This window comes from Myotis yumanensis, unplaced genomic scaffold, assembly GCF_028538775.1.
Source record: "Myotis yumanensis isolate MYYU_CA2020_CCGP unplaced genomic scaffold, mMyoYum1.0.hap1 SCAF_6, whole genome shotgun sequence".
NCBI lineage: Eukaryota > Metazoa > Chordata > Mammalia > Chiroptera > Vespertilionidae > Myotis > Myotis yumanensis.
The window spans coordinates 58,650,060-58,666,626 of NW_027223757.1; positions in this window are offsets into that span (position 1 = coordinate 58,650,060).

The window sequence follows — 16,567 nt, forward strand, 5'->3', positions numbered from 1 at the left end:
CAAATAAGGCACATTAAGGGATTAACAATAACTAATAAAATATAACAATATATTGTAATAAAAAGTTATGTGAATGTGGTCTCTCTCAAAATATCTTATTGTAATGTACTCATCTTTCTTCTTGTGATGATTTAAGATGATAAAATGCCTATGTAATGAGAGGTGAGGTGATGACATAGGCACTGTGACTTAGCTTTAGGCTACTATTGCCCTGATGTTATATTATAAAGAGGATCATCTGCTAGGGGTGACCCTGGATCTTTAAATCATGACGATGTCAATGGTTGAATGTCAGGAGCAGATGGTGTCCATGGTTGAGCTTGTCAATGGTCGGTGATTGAGGAAATTTAATATTTTTGGTCCTTGGTTGACTGCAGGTAACTGAAACTGCAGAAAATGAAACCATGAAGAGCAGCACCCCCCATCTGTGGGTACATACACCTGCACCTAGTTCTGCAGGGCCCAGGAAAATGCTAGCTGTATGCAAGTTTTCCCAAGACCTCATCAGCCTCTAGGTGCATTCAGTCACCTAAAGACTACTAAGATTTCCCCATCTGCATAATGCTGATCCTCAGCCTGAGTTTTCCCTTTGGAGTTTTCTGAAAGTCACAGGGGGTTTCTTACTTGTGATCAAAAACAAGTCTAGCCTCAGTGGATGCCACATTTCTCCTCCAAGGATCCCCACTGCTCTCCCAGACTCTCTTTCTCCGAGCATCTCATTCTTCCACAAACCCTTTGCTAAGCACAAACAACTTTACCACACTCTGCAAGGTTCACAGTTGTAAACCTTGGTGGTCTGTGGCAAATTGGGTTTACTTCTCCTTTATAACTTCCAATCTGAGAAGTCAAAAGCAATGCAGTATGTGTATGTGCCTTAATGTTCTATGGAGTGTGCTGTGAATGCTCTTTCAGTTTTTGCTCATAGCCTCACGTGGCCTAGCACATAGATACTGATGTGTGGACTGGTCTGGGAACAATGCTATACTCAGAACCTCTTTCCTGCTCTAATGACTAAGGGTTTGTTACTGGGGAGCTCATTGCACCTTTCTCCTTCCACCCTTAAAATGAATTCTCTCTCAGGGGATTCTATAGCCCTCTTTCAGCTTGACTTCTGTCAGAGTATCTCATAATGTACCTCAATTGCCCAGTAACCCAAGCAGGAAACAAAGCTTGTGTTCCTTCCCAAGGTTCTTCAGGTCCCAGGAAATTAGGTTGGCTTCACAAATTCCCAGACATGTTTAGACAGGCCTGAACCTGCAGGAATTGCAACCCAGATTCAAGCTGAAACTTTGCTATCCTGATGCACAACAAAATCTTCAAATGAACTCAGCTGTGACAAACCTCTAAATCACACAAAGCCGCTCCACACCCCTAGCAATAAAGGCAGCCAGTAGTAACAGAGGACATAAGGTGGCAGCAAAAACAATGGAAAGGCCACCTAGGGAACACAGAAGCCAATCACCATACAGGACATTCTGCCAAGGGCAGGAAGGAATTTGGGCTTTCAATAATTCTGCTGAAATTCTTCCATAATACTCCTCAAACTGGGGGCACAGGTTACATGTTTTTAAAAATATGTTTTTATTGATTTTAGAGAAGAAGGGAGAGGGAGAGAGAGTGAATCATTGACCGGCTGCCTCCTGCACAATCCCTACTGGAAATCAACCCAGGTATGAGCCCTGACCAGGAATCCAACCAGCAATCTCTCAATGCATGGGACCATGCTCAGCCAACTGAGCAACACTGGCCAAGGCATTACTTGTTAATATATAGGTACATAGACTGGAAGGATAAAAATAGCATTAAAATAGTTACTATTTTGGATAATGGAATTGTGGCACTTTTTCTAAATAAAGTTTAGTTTTTATACCTTCTTACTTTATTTTCCCAATGAAAAGCCAAGGAAAAAAGTGAAGGTTGCTATTATATACATCTGTGAGCCTAACTATTCTAAGATCCTCAGCACAGCAACAACTCTTGCTCAAATCAAGAATTAATCACTAATTCTCTCTAATTTCTTATTTAGTTTGTGAGTGTGTATGTTAAAAGCCATAACACAGGAATAGCAGAAGCTTAGTTCACAAATTAAAAGAACCATCATATTTGCTTATAATCTATTAGAGGCTCAGTGCACAAAATTCGAGCACAAGTAGGGTTCCTAGGCCTGGCCAGAGATCAGGGCCAATCTGTGAGGCAACCGGTGGGGCAATCGGAGGGCCACCACTGGCACCTCCATTGGCTGGCCTGGTGCCACCCGCTTGCCGGCCCCTGACATGGGTTGGGGCTTGCCAGCTGGGGGCAGCTCCTGCATTGAGGGCCTGCCCCCTGGTGGTCAGTGTGCATCATAGCGACCAGTTGTTCTGCCATTCAATTTGCATATTAGGCTTTTTTAAAAAATATATTTTATTGATTTTTTATTGATTTTTTACAGAGAAGAAGGGAGAGGGATAGAGAGTTAGAAACATCGATGAGAGAGAAACATCGACCAGCTGCCTCCTGCACGCCCCCCAGTGGGGATGTGCCCGCAACCAAGGTACATGCCCTTGACCGGAATCGAACCTGGGACCCTTGAGTCCGCAGGCCGATGCTCTATCCACTGAGCCAAACCGGTTCGGCCAAGGCTTTTATTATATAGGATAAATCACTTGAAACCCAACTCCATGCCCCATTCTTAGAGAGTGTGGAAAATTCAATACAGTTGGGATTCCACCTACTCAAGACTGTACCTTGTGTCTTGTGTATCACTAAGACTTTGAGGGCATTAGTCATCAATCATTTACTCACACTGGTTACTGCCAAAGTGCCAGGGTATTTCCAGGGAATCTCCTGCTTTGGTCCACAGACAGGTTCCTGGATACATCAGGAAGACTGATAGCATCGGTGCTCAAGGTGCAGCCTTCTGAGTGCCCCCAGAAAGAAGCCAGCTCCTTTAGGGGTCTTGTTATTTTTTGTTTCTGAGGCAAGGAAATACTATACTAAGGGTCTAGCCACCTGTTTGGAATACATAAGGTTTTTTTTAAAGCCCTCAACATTTATTTGTGGAGAACATTTATAGCAATTAAAACACAAACCAGTTAACTTGGTAACAGAGCTGTGATAATAAACATAATAAGCAGTTTTCTGAAATTCTGAAATAATTTCTGCAGATTAAATATAAGATATGGAATGGTTCAAGTCTCTACGAATCTATCATCTATCTATCTATCTACTTACCTATCTATCTTATCTGAAATTATCTTTTAATGGTGTCTCCCATGAGGGGTCTGAATTAACTTGTTATGTGAATATATAGAGGAGTCAACACCTTTCTTCAGTTAAGAAAAAAATTTAAAACATTATTTTAATATAATATTTTAGGTTCTCAAATTTCCTTATTATAGTATTAAATGTGCATCTTTTAGTGATAGGAACAATGTCCTAACATTTTCATATCGTTCTTTATGTTAAAGCTTCTTTTTTAAAAATATATTTTATTGATTTTTCATAGAGAGGAAAGGAGAGGGACAGAGAGTTAGAAATATCGATGAGAGAGAAACATTGATCAGCTGCCTCCTGCACACCCCATACTGGGGATGTGCCCACAATTAAGGTACATGCCCTTGACCAGAATCAAACCTGGGACCCTTCAGTCCGCAGGCTGACGCTCTATCCACTGAGCCAAACCAGCTAGGGCTATGTTAAAGCTTCTTAAGGTTTCACTCACTCAGAGCACATCGATGTGGGTGAGGTGTTCATCTGGGCATAAAGTCACTCTCCCACAGCCTCTTGCACAACCACCTGTGCACACAGGTCTGATTAGAGTGCCACTTGCACCATGGACATCCAGGGTAGTGACTGTGGCACCTGTCAGAGATTCACTCCCTGCTTCATCTGATAGAGCAAGGTTGCACAGGGAGTGTCCAGCAGCCAGACTAGTCCTGTTGGAATGGCACCCATAGATGCCTCAGGGGTGAAGAAGAGCTGCAAGATCCCTTCCCTCTAAAAACAGTCAACAAGAAAAATCTAAGAGGCTTCATCCTTATAAACTCTGTAGATGAGTGCACGAAGGAGAGACAGATGGAAGAAAAGCAGGCATTCGTAAAATGGTAATGTTAATTTGACAATAATAGGTGTCCTATAGAAAATAAGTCATTAGATTTTTTTTTTAAATGAGAGTGAAAGAGAAATAGGAATTCAAGGAGTAAATATAGCATTCATATTAGTGAGTGAAATTAATTAGGTTAAAACAGTTTCTCTGATATAGTACCTTAATATTTACTAGTCGGTGACTTCAAATTCTGAATTGTAGTCATTTGGAAAAGAAATATGGGGATGGGCAAAAGTAGGTTTACAGTTGTGAGTACACAAAACAGATTCTATTGCTGTATTATTATTTATTATTGTATTATTTATTCTATTACAACTGTAACCCTACTTTTGTCCACCCCTGTATATCTTACTATATAATTATATCAAATATCAACATATTAATAGTAATAATAGCAATCAACTCTAATTTCCTAGGAGAGTATCAAGAGTTAAAAAAAATGAGAAAGTTTTATATTTGTCAGTAACTTTACAATTTTTAAAATGCCTTCACTTAAATGATCTCATTTGATCCTCATATCAGTTTATGAAATAAGTGGCAACGTTCTTCTCTCCATCATTTTGTAGGTAAAGGTTAGACCAGTTTAGTAACTTACATTGGGTCATATGTCTGAGAAACAGCAACACTAAGACCAGAACTCTGGGCTTTTGTTTCCCACTTAATTTTTATTTTTGACACAATGATCATTCATAGCTCTATAGTTTCTGTCACCAAAAATAGTCATTAATTTCTGGGGTTGAATAAAGCTTGTTCGTGAATAGGTATAATTTTCAGTATTTTATCCATATTGGATTGATAGCTTTTGTGTTTGTTCCTTTTTATGTGCTATTAAAATAATATATGAATCAACCTTAATACACAACTTTCCTTTGGGTTCTCCAAGAGCCTTAGTCCTCAACCAGAATTTAGTTGGCAGATGGCTGAGTGTGCCATTTGAAATCATCACTTCCACCTACTCCACCCTTTGACCCAATTTCAACCAGAAGTTGGCACCACAGCTATTATATTGCATATACTGCAGAAGCTTTGAGTTTGCTTAAACCTGTTTCAGCTATTTTCAACCAGGCTATTTAACTCTGAAAAGGGCAGAAGTAGAAAGACATGTATGCAAGGACATACATTGTCAGATTCATTCTCTTCTCTACCCAATTCCTAGATCCATATCTTTCCATGAAGGCTCAGGAGTAAACATGCAGATGGTTTAGGCTGGAGAGAGGGTTGCATAGACCTTGAGAGGGACATATAAATGTTATCAGCTCTGAGGGATCCCCAGAAGCCATGAAAGTTCCACCTGTGACGCTGTTCTACAGAGAAAACTCTGCTTCATTTGGAACTTTCTGATTGCTCTGGGTGCCCTTCATAGTCAGAAAATATCCATCTCTAACATTTGTTAGCTATAGGGCCAGAGTATAAATAGAGGCCCACATACAATAGGTCTAAATATTTAAAGGTCATAGGTCAGGCTAACAAGCTGTAAAATAAAATGTCTTCTTTTCCCATTATAACAAAGTTAAGGCTGTTTGTTACTGAGAGTTGGAAAATATAAAAGGCATGTGAATTTAATTATTACTCTATATTTTAGGCATTTTCGTTGATGGGTCAACAATGTTTAGATGAGTAAGAACATAAAGTATACAATTTATGTTCTTATAAATTGATTCATTCCATGAATTTACATTTCTTTTAAGAGAAAACTAGAGGCCCAGTGCACAAAAATTTGTGCACTCAGGGGGGAGGAGGGGGTCCCCCAGCCCGGCCTGTGCCCTCTCGCAGTCTGGGACTCCTAAGGAGATAACAACCTGCTGGCTTAGGCCTGCTCCCGGGTGGCAGAGGGCAGGCCCAATCCCTAGGTGCAGCCCCTGGTCGGGCTCAGAGCAGGGCTGATTGGGGAGTTGGGGCGCTGCCCCCTCATGCACAGAGCAGGGCGGATTGGGAGGTTGTGATGCCACCCTCAGTCACACTCAGGGTAGCGCCAATTGGGGGGTTGGGGCACCACCCCCTGTCACACTCAAGGCAGGGTCGATGGGGAGGTTGTGGCGCCACCCCCTGTCATGCACAGAGCAGGGCCCATCAGGGGGGTTGGGGCTCCGTACCCTGTCACACACAGAGTAGGGCCCATCAGGGGGTTGAGGAGCTCCCCCCTGTCACTCACAGAGTAGGGCCGATAGGGGAGTTGGGGCACCGCCCCTGTCACACACAGAGCAGGGCTGATCAGGGGGTTGGGGCGCTGCACCCTGTCACACTCAGGGCAGGGCCGATGGGGAGGTTATGGCTCTACCCCATCACACACAGAGCAGGGCCTGTGGGGAGGGGGGGGTTGGTTGGGGCACCGCACCCTGTCACACACAGAGCAGGGCCGATCAGGGGGTTGGGGCGCCGTACCCTGTCACACACAGAGCCGCAGGGCGATCAGGGGATTGGGGAGCTCCCCCCTATCAGGCACAGTGCAGGGCTGATGAGGGGGTTGGGGCGCCTTCCCCTGTCACGAACAGAGCAGGGCGGATAGGGAGGTTGTGGTCCTGCCCCCTGTCACACACAGAGCTGCAGGGCGATCAGGGGGTTTGGGCGCTGCCCCGTCACGCTGATCCCGGTGCTGGGAAGCCTCGCGGCTCCGCTGATCCCGGTGCCGGGAGGCATATTACCCTTTTACTATATAGGATAGAGGCCTGGTGCACGGCTGGGGGCCAGCTGGTTTGCCCTGAAGGGTGTCCTGGATCAGGGTGGGGGTCCCCACTGGGGTGCCTGGCCAGTCTGGGTGAGGGGCTGAGGGCTGTTTCCAGGCTGGCGGGTGACTGAAGTTCCCAACCACTACTTTTTTTCTTTTTTCTTTTTTTATTCTTGGCCAGCTTTAGCTCTGAGGCTTGGCTCCAGCTTCCTCGGCTGCTGAAAGCAGGTATCTGGTTTGTTTGGGTTCTATAATGGAAACACTGTTTCAACTCCAGCTCTGAGATCCCAGCTGGCTGAAAGCAGGTTTCTGGGGTTTTTTTTAGCTTCTATATTTGTAACAATGTTTCAAACTGCAAGCTCAGAGGCCCTCAGTGACAGGCGGGGAACGTTGGGGTCCTCTGTCACTGAAGCAAGCAAGCCTCATGTTCGCTTCAAGCTGCCTGGCTGCCGGCCGCCATCTTGGCTGGAAGTTAATTTGCATATCGCCCTGATTAGCCAATGGGAAGGGTAGCGAAGTGACACCAATTTGCATGTTTCTCTTTTATTAGTGTAGAAGATCACTTATTATATTGCTCTAAGATTTCTACACAGTTTTTGCTCTACTGTAACGAGCTAAAGAACTAAAAATTCATTGCAACTGTATTCAAAGAGTATAAAATCTAAATATATTTTCATAAAAATTAAGATAAATATAAAAATTAAAATTGTTTTACATATAATTTTACAAAAAGTATTTTCTTCTAAAATATTCAAAACTACTTATTAAAATCCTATATAATAAAAGCTTAATATGCTAAGTGTCCAGTCGTCTGGTCATCCGTTCAACCAATCAAAGCGTAATATGCTAATGATATGCTAAGATCACTCAACCGCTTGCTATGACATGCACTGACCACCAGGGGGCATACAATCGACCAGTTGACCAATTGCTATGACGTGCACTGACTACCAGGGGGAAGATGCTCCAACTGGTAGGTTAGCTTACTGCTGGGGTCTGACTGATTGGGACTGAGTGAGATGGGCCGGACACGCCCTGGAGCCCTCCCACAGTCCTTCTCAGGCTGACCAATCTCCCACATCCCTCCCCTGCCCTGATCATGCACCGGTGGGGTCCCTCAACCTGGCCTGCGACCTCTCACAATCCTGGACCCCTCGTGGGATGTCAGAGAGCTGGTTTTGGCCCACTCCTGCAGGTCAGGCTGAGGGATCCCACTGGTGCATGAATTCGTGCACTGGGACTCTAGTTAAGTCATAACACAAATTCCAATTAATGCATATGAAATTTTTTAAAATATATATATATATATATATATATATATTTTTTTTTTTTTTATTGCTTAAAGCATTACAAAGGGTATTACATATGTGTCCTTTTTTTAAAATATATTTTTATTGATTTCAGAGAGGAAGGGAGAGGGAGAGCGAGAGAGAAACATTGATTAGCTGCCTCCTGCACAGCCCTCACTGAGGATTGAGCCCGCAACCTGGGCATGTGCCCTGCACAAGAATTTAACCGAGAGCTCCTGGTTATTATGTCAATGCTCATCCACTGAGCCATGCCCATTTGGGCTTTGAATTCATTTTTAAAATCAAATCATATTAGACATTTTCATGAAAATAAAACTATTCACAATCTTAGCATTGAATTGTGCTAATACTAGTATAAAGAATAAGTATCACACTTTATAGATATTATGTCTAGATCAGCACTGCCTAATAGAAATAGTGCAAGCCACACACATAACTTTTAACTTTTTTGCCTTAAAAGTTTTTCTACATTAAAAAAATAAAAAGTAAATACTTAAAAAATTATTAAAATATTTTTTAATCCTCACCCAAGGATGTTTTTATTGATTTTAGAGAGAGAGGGAGGGAGAAGGAGCCCGCAACCTGGAGAGATAAACATCAATGTGAGAGGAAAACATTAATCGGTTGCATCCCATATATACCCTGACTGGGAATGGAACCCACAACCTCAGTATCATCCCCAGTAGTGTGGAGCATCCACTTTCTTGCTTCTCTTTGTGTTTCAACTTGTGTTTCTGAAGGCCCTCACCAATTAATGTGGTATTTATAACAGTCTACATGGCAACCAAGGAATACTCACTGTCTAATATGGTAGCCTTAGCTACATGTGGTTATTTGGCACATGAAATGTAGCTACTCCAACTGAGAAGGGCTATAAGCATAGGTACAGACTGAATTGTGAAGACTTAGCATGAAAAAAAGAATTTAAAAGATCTCAGGAATTATTGTTTTTCAATTACATGTTAGAATAATGTTTTAATCTGTTGGATTAAATAAAATATATTATTAAAATTATTTTAAGCTATGGCTGGTGTGGCTCAGTTGGTTGGGGCATCGTCCTTTGCATGGAAGGGTAGTAGGTTCTATTTCCAGTCAGGGTGTTATCGGTGGAAGTGGGGTATCCTTTTCCTCCACTGAGTGCTGGGGGTGGGGTCCTTATGATATTGATATCTCTAGATAAAGAATTTTCTGATACTCCCATGGGAGGGTGAGTGATTTTTATTTGCACATAATTACAACTCTGTTTCCAATGTCCCATTTCCCTTTATCTGGTCCTGGAAGATGTGCAGCTGGGGATTCAGTAGAGCTAGAAACAAAACCAGCATCCAAAGTTTCCTTTCCATGGTGGAGTAGCGTCTGATACAGCATCAGGCTAGCTGCAGTCCATTAGTCTATTGTGTGGGGTTCCATATGACCATATGCCATGTGGGTGAATGCAGGGGAGCCAAGAGCACAAGAGAGTAAGAGCACAAGACTTTCAGGTCCAGGAAGTGCAGAGTCCTCATGGGTCAGGGGAAGGTTAACATTTTTAAACTAGTTTTATGGGGGAAGTCCTAATTTTAAAATACTATGTTCTAAAACAAAAAACAACAACAAAACTCCAACTGTATATACCAGTGGTTGGCAAACTCATTAGACAAAAGAGCCAAATATCAACAGTACAACGATTGAAATTTCTTTTGAGAGCCAAATTTTTTTTTTTTAATATATTTTATTTATTTTTTACAGAGAGGAAGGGAGAGAGATAGAGAGTTAGAAACATCGATGAGAGAGAAACATCGATCAGCTGCCTCCTGCACATCTCCTACTGGGGATGTGCCCGCAACCAAGGTACATGCCCTTGACCGGAATCGAACCTGGGACCTTTCAGTCCGCAGGCCGACGGAGAGCCAAATTTTTTAATCTTAAACTATATAGGTAGGTACATTGTTATTGACTTAATTAGGGTACTCCCAAGCTGGCCTTTGCTAAAATAATAATAAAGCCACCAACACAAAAGAATTACAATTCTTAAATTGATGACAAAAATACCTGTAGGATTTGCAGCTGGTTGGAAAAATACAGGTAACTTTATGCTTCCAGTAGGTACTTTTGTCACCCCCTCGCGCGCTTTGCGGACGCAACTAGCACTAACCACTGCACAATGAGACTGCTGACTGACTGGCTCACTCAACTCGTGCATGAATCGCGCGTGCGCCTCCCCCGCGCTGTGTATCCCACGGCCCGCCTGCGCCGCATCTCCCGTCACCCGACCGACCGACCGACACCCCCCACTTCTTCTAACACCACTTCAAAATAGACTCGCACAGGCCAAAAACTGACTTCTGCGCATGGGCCACGAAGTTTCAATCGCACTGTACGTGTGTGCCCGCACATGGTATTTTGTGAAAGAGCCACACTCAAGGGGCCAAAGAGCCTCATGTAGCGCACGAGCCACGCTTTGCTGACCACTGGTATATACCACACAAAATACATCAATAGACTTAATTGTCCTCAAGAGCTATCAGCTTGAAAACTGGCTCAAAATTAATATTTTAGCATAACAAGCCTAATTTTTCTTCATGCTAAGTGGTCCAGACAGTTTTTAAGAGAGTTAGCATGTTAATATTTTCCACCATCTGCCATTTTTAAAATGAAATCCTCAATTTAATTCATAAAAAAAGATCAGCCACACAGCAGACTGTTACAGAATTATATACATATTCATTAATGATAAGCACAAAATCTGTTCAATTTAGTGTTACAGTTAAAATGCTATTTAAAAAACTTGAATGCCAGTCTTTTAGCCAGAATGATTTATTTTCATTTGTTAATCAATTTATTTACTTAGTTATTGAATTTATTTGGGTGACATCCTATATAATAAAAGAGAAACATGCAAATTAACCATCCCTCTGCTACACTCAAGCCACGCCCACCGGCCAATCAGGAGTGAGTATGCAAATTAATCCAACTAAGATGGTGGAGGCCACAGAGCTGGAGCAAGCAGGAGGCTTGGGTTGCCCCAGCAATGGAGGAAGCCAAGCTTCCTGCATGCCCTGGCTGGCCCTGTGCTATGCTCAAAGCTACAAAGTTTCAATTACAGAAGATAAATAAATCCCAAATACCTGCTTCCAGCCGACCGAGGCCACCATGGAGCTAACGCGAGCAGGAGGCTTGGGTTGTCCCCGGCAATGGAGGAAGCCAAGCTTCCTGCCTGCCCTGGCTGGACCTGGGCTCCGCTCAAGACTACAAAGTTTCAATTATAGAAGATAAATAAATCCCAGGAAAAAAAAAAAAAGTAAAGAAAAAAAGGAGAGGCTGGGAGCTTTGGTCGCCGGGGGTGTGGCTAGCCTAAAAACGGCCATCAGCCACTCACCCTGGCTGGCCAGGCACCCCAGCCGGACCCCCCCACCTCCCCTGAAGGGGGTGTGGCCAGCCTGAAAACGGCCCTCAGCCCCTCACCCAGGCTGGCCACACCCCCATGGGGTGAGGGTCCCCACTGGGGGGCTTGGCCAGCCTGCAAACAGCCATCAGCCCCTCACCAAAACTGGCCAGGCACCCCAGTGGGGACCCCCACCCTGAAGGGGGTGTGGCCAGTCTGAAAATGGCCCTCAGCCCCTCACCCAGGCTGGCCAGGCACCCCAGCGGGACTCCCATCCTGATTCGGGACACCCTTCAGGGCAAACCAGCCGGCCCCCACCCATGCACCAGGTCTCTATCCTATATAATAAAAGGCCAATATGCAAACCGATCAAATCAGCAGAACAAACGGTTGCTATGATGCACTCTGAACACCAGGGGGCAGATGCTTAATGCAGGAGCTGCCCTCTGTTGGTCAGTGCACTCCCACAGGGGGAGTGCCACTCAGCCAAAAGCTCTGAGCTGGGCTCAGGGCTGGCCAGCAGAGCAGCGGTGGCGGGAGCCTCTCCCACCTCCGTGGAAGTGCTAAGGATATCCAACTAATGGCTTAGGTCCACGTGCGACATCAGTCGGACATCCCCTGAGGGCTCCCGGACTGCAAGAGGGCGCAGGCCAGGCTGAGAGACGCCCACCCATCCCGAGTGCATGAATTTCATGCACTGAGCCTCTAGTCCTATATAATAAGAGGGTAATATGCAAATTGACCCTAACAGCAGAACGACTGGGAATGACTGGTCACTATGAAACACACTGACCACCAGGGGGCAGATGCTCAATGGAGGAGCTGCCCCCTGGTGGTCAGTGTGCTCCCACAGGGGGAGCTCTGCTCAGCCACAAGCCAGGCTGATGGCTATCAGCACAGCGGTGGTGGCGGGAGCCTCTCCCACCTCCTCAGCAGCACTAAGGATGTCCGACTGCAGCTTAGGCCTGCTTCCCACTGGCAAGTAGACATCCCCCGGGGGCTCCCTGGCTGCCAGAGGGATGTCTGACTGCTAGCTTAGGCCCAATCCCCCCGGGAGTGGGCCTAAGCCAGCGGGTGGACATCCCCAGAGGGGTCCCAGACTGCGACGGGCACAGGCTGGGCTGAGGGACCCCACCAAGTGCACAAATTTTTGTGCACCGGGCCTCTAGCTGGTTAATAAAAGTACACAGGTTTCAGGTATGCAATTCTATAATACGTCATCTGCATATTGTATTGTGTGTTCACCACCCCAAGTCAAGTCTCCTTCCATCACCATTTATCTTCTCTTTATCTTCTTCTACCTCCCCTCACACCCCCTCTTCCCTCTGGCAATCATAATACTGTTATCTGTGTCCATGAGTCTTTCTTTCTTTCTTTTCTTCCTTCCTTCCTTCCTTCCTTCCTTCCTTCCTTCCTTCCTTCCTTCCCTCCCTCCCTCCCTCCCTCCCTTCTTCCTTCCTTCCTTCCTTCCTTCCTTCCTTCCTTCCTTCCTTTCTTTCTTTCTTTCTCTCTTTTTTTCTTCTTAATCCCTTCACTCTTCTCACCCAGCTCCTAACTCCCTTTCCTCTGACAGCTATCTCTGTATCCACAAGTCTGCCTCCACTTTGTTTGTTAGCAATTCCATTTCTGGGAATATATCCAAAGAAATCTAAAACACTAATTTGAAAGAATATATGCACCCCTATATTCATTGAAACACTATTTACAATAGTCAAGATTTGGAAGCAGCCCAAGTGCCCATCAGTAGATGAGTAGATAAAAAAGCTTCCATAACAGTGGAATACTACTCAGCTGTAAAAAAGAAGGATATTTTACCTTTTGTTACAGTATCTATGGACCTGGAGAATGTTAGGGTAAGTTAAATAAGCCAGCCAGAGAAAGACAAGTACCATATGATTTCACTTATATGTGGAATCTAATGAACAAAATAAACTAGCTAGAATGATTTTAATTTAGTGCCAATTGATAGGTTGGCTAAATCAGGCCTGTGTTGTGATTACTGGTAATCACTTTATGGAGGCAGAAATGGGATGTGTAGGCCCCTACTACTCATAGTGTGGTCTGCAGACCAATAACATCAGCATTACCAGGAACTTGTTAGAAATACAAAATCTTAGGTACCATGCCAGATGGAATTGGAATCTGCAATTTAACAAGATCCCCAGGGGCTTCTGTGCACATTAAAACTTAAGAAGTTCTGGCCTAGGATATACTTCTTGGTTGAAAGGTGTCTTTTTCAAAGGCACTGCCAAGGACATCATCAGTGAGCTCTTGATGGTAGATGTGAAGGATGAGCACTTGAAGCAAGGCACTGCTCTTGGCCTTCATGAGAACAGAGATGTTTGAACTGGCCATCGAGCCCCATGGAAACTTTTGGCCACTTGTTAGATGAACTGTATATTTCTCTTACCTGCCATAGCTCGAAAATATGATACAGGGAGAAGTATTTGTCATGAGGGGACACATAACAATTCTAAAGAAAATTTATGGCTTTCAGAGGCCAGCTGCATGGCTGGAAGTCATGGCGCCTTCTGTCCAGGTCCAGCTTGGCTAGCAGCCTCAGGCCTTTGGCAATGGCCTGCCTTTAGCATCTGCAGAAAGAAAAGAAGATCTGCAGGTTGAAGCTTAAAAGTAATGAATGGAGCCCTAAAATGAATTAAAGGTCTTGGCGGTGGACTTTGAAAAAAGTCACATGAAAACCATCTTCAGATGTTGAGTGTAAGGATCTTAGTGATGAAATTTCTATAAATGGGACAGTCACAGCCTTGGTTTCTGAAGCTGAAATGAGCCCTCCAGAAGAAGAGACTAAGCAGCAATGTGTGCAGTGTGAGACACAGAACTGAACTGTTTTGCCTGAAGCAAGTGAAATGATTCCTCTCCTGTTATGTTCTCCCAGTGGTGCCAGCCAGGATGAGCACAGTCTGTTGCTAATTGCTAATGCCGATAAAGTATTCCCCCCCAAAGGAAAATCATTTCAGCGTTTATAGACTTCACCTTCAAAAGTAGACAAATAATTCGAGTGAAAATGAGTTTATCCTAGAAAATCTTAGGCACTTAGTGAAATTAGAGTATAACTGAGAGCATTCAGAATACCACAGCTTAGGTGATCTGGGCATTATTTGTGTATTGGTGGGACTGTAGTGATGGTAAATGGAAAGTAATTAACATGTACTGTATATGCTCTTTTGTGGGAAACAGGTGTTCAGCCTAGAAAAACATTTCTTAGAGTGGAATTCTTAAGTCAGTGTCTTGGGCTTAAAATTTGAAGCACAAATAAAAATATGTATTTTTTAAAATGTATGTTCTCCTTTCCCAGCTTAATGTTAATGTAATATCTAAAATATTAGAAAATATAGCTCATTATTCTTTTTAAAAATAATAAAAACAATGAAAAATTCTAAGTTATCTAAATTACATTTGTAGTGGCTAAATCTGTACAATCCTTTTAACTTATCTTGGTGTTAGGGGAGGTTTTTTTCAACATGACAATAAACAATAGACTACCTAAAGTACTATAATTTTTCCACATGGAAAGAAATAGTTAGCAATGATTATTTCCTTTTTGTACATACTAAGTAAATTTTAGAATATTACATTTGGTTACTTAATTCAATTATTAATGATGAGAGATATGTCACACTATCTTTAAAAATTATTTTAAATTTCCAATGAAAAACTTATTCTCTTTGAATAAATGTATTGGTAGTGAACAATTTTAGTGGTAAAAATGCCATTCTTTAAATATAAATTCCATTGACTTATTTGACCCACACACAATTATGTGAAGTAGACAGAGAATGCATTATCTTCATTTATCAGATAAGGAGAGCCATAAAGACACTAATGACTTGCCCATGCCCACACAGTTTAGGGCCAGAGATAAAAACAAAACTGAGGCCTCCTGATTCCTGGTCTGGAATGCTTTCCATTATAACATACTGTCTTCCTAGTTCTTAAAATCTATGATCTGTTGCAGACAAAATGCCAAAGGAAAATCCTATCAGTAAAATAAGCATTCTGCTAGTTAATATCTAATAAAATGTGCTCAAAATATGTTGCTTTCCTTCAATCTTATCTTTATTTATCCTAGATCATTCACACATACATACCACCAGAAATTTACAGTCAAATTATTTCGCAATTTTGTGGATTTTGTACCCAACACTAATTCATGTCATCCTTTATTTGGAAATCTTTTGAATTATTCTGGACCAAAATCTTACTAGTAATATAAGAAAAGCTGCTGAATCTAATTCATCTTCGGCAATTAAACATTGGGAGTTTGCTGACCAGTTAAGTTAGCTCTACCAGATAGACCTTATTACTTACAGACTTGATTTACTTTCTCAGTAAAACGATCTGAGCAGGGCAGAAGAGCATAGTATTTCTTTCACTTTCTACTTTGACTTTATAACCAGGGAGAATTTTACGATAATGTAAATGGAAGTCACTGCCAATCCCTTGAAATTTAATTCTATATATACTCTGGCCAGGACAACTCTTTCCAATTTACAAAGAAAATTTTCTCCAAAGAATGCCAGTTGGCTCCAGATATAAAATTGACTGATGTCAATTATTGTAAAGAAAAAATAGAAGTTATAGAAGGTAGCTATGTGGTGGGAAAATCACTCGATTTGATTTTCAAACAATAATGGGGGTAATGTCTAACATAGTAGAAACCCAATGAATGTTTGTTGAATGAACACGAAGTAGTTAATATTTATTCCTGAAATATATCTTATCTCTATTACCTTTTCTAGTAAGCACAAGTTTGAAGATCCTTCTATTTCCATTGCACTCCATTATACTTCTGTTTTAATTTGTCAGCAATATTTTTGTTGAGGTTCATATCATCATCACTACTATATTTATTGGGTACCAGATACTGACCCTAACCCTAATCCTTAACCTAACTCATTTTCCAGAGTTACATAGTAAGGAATGTCCTTTATCACCAATCACCAAACTTTATTATACTCCTTTTTTTTTTTGGCCTATCTCTCTACTACATTGTCAATTCTTTGAGGATTATCTTTAAGAGTCAGCTTTGAATAATAATAAGAATAGCAGCAACCAACATTTATTGAGTATTCATACTACTTTATATGGCTGACTTCATTTAAGTTTTGCAATATGTTTAT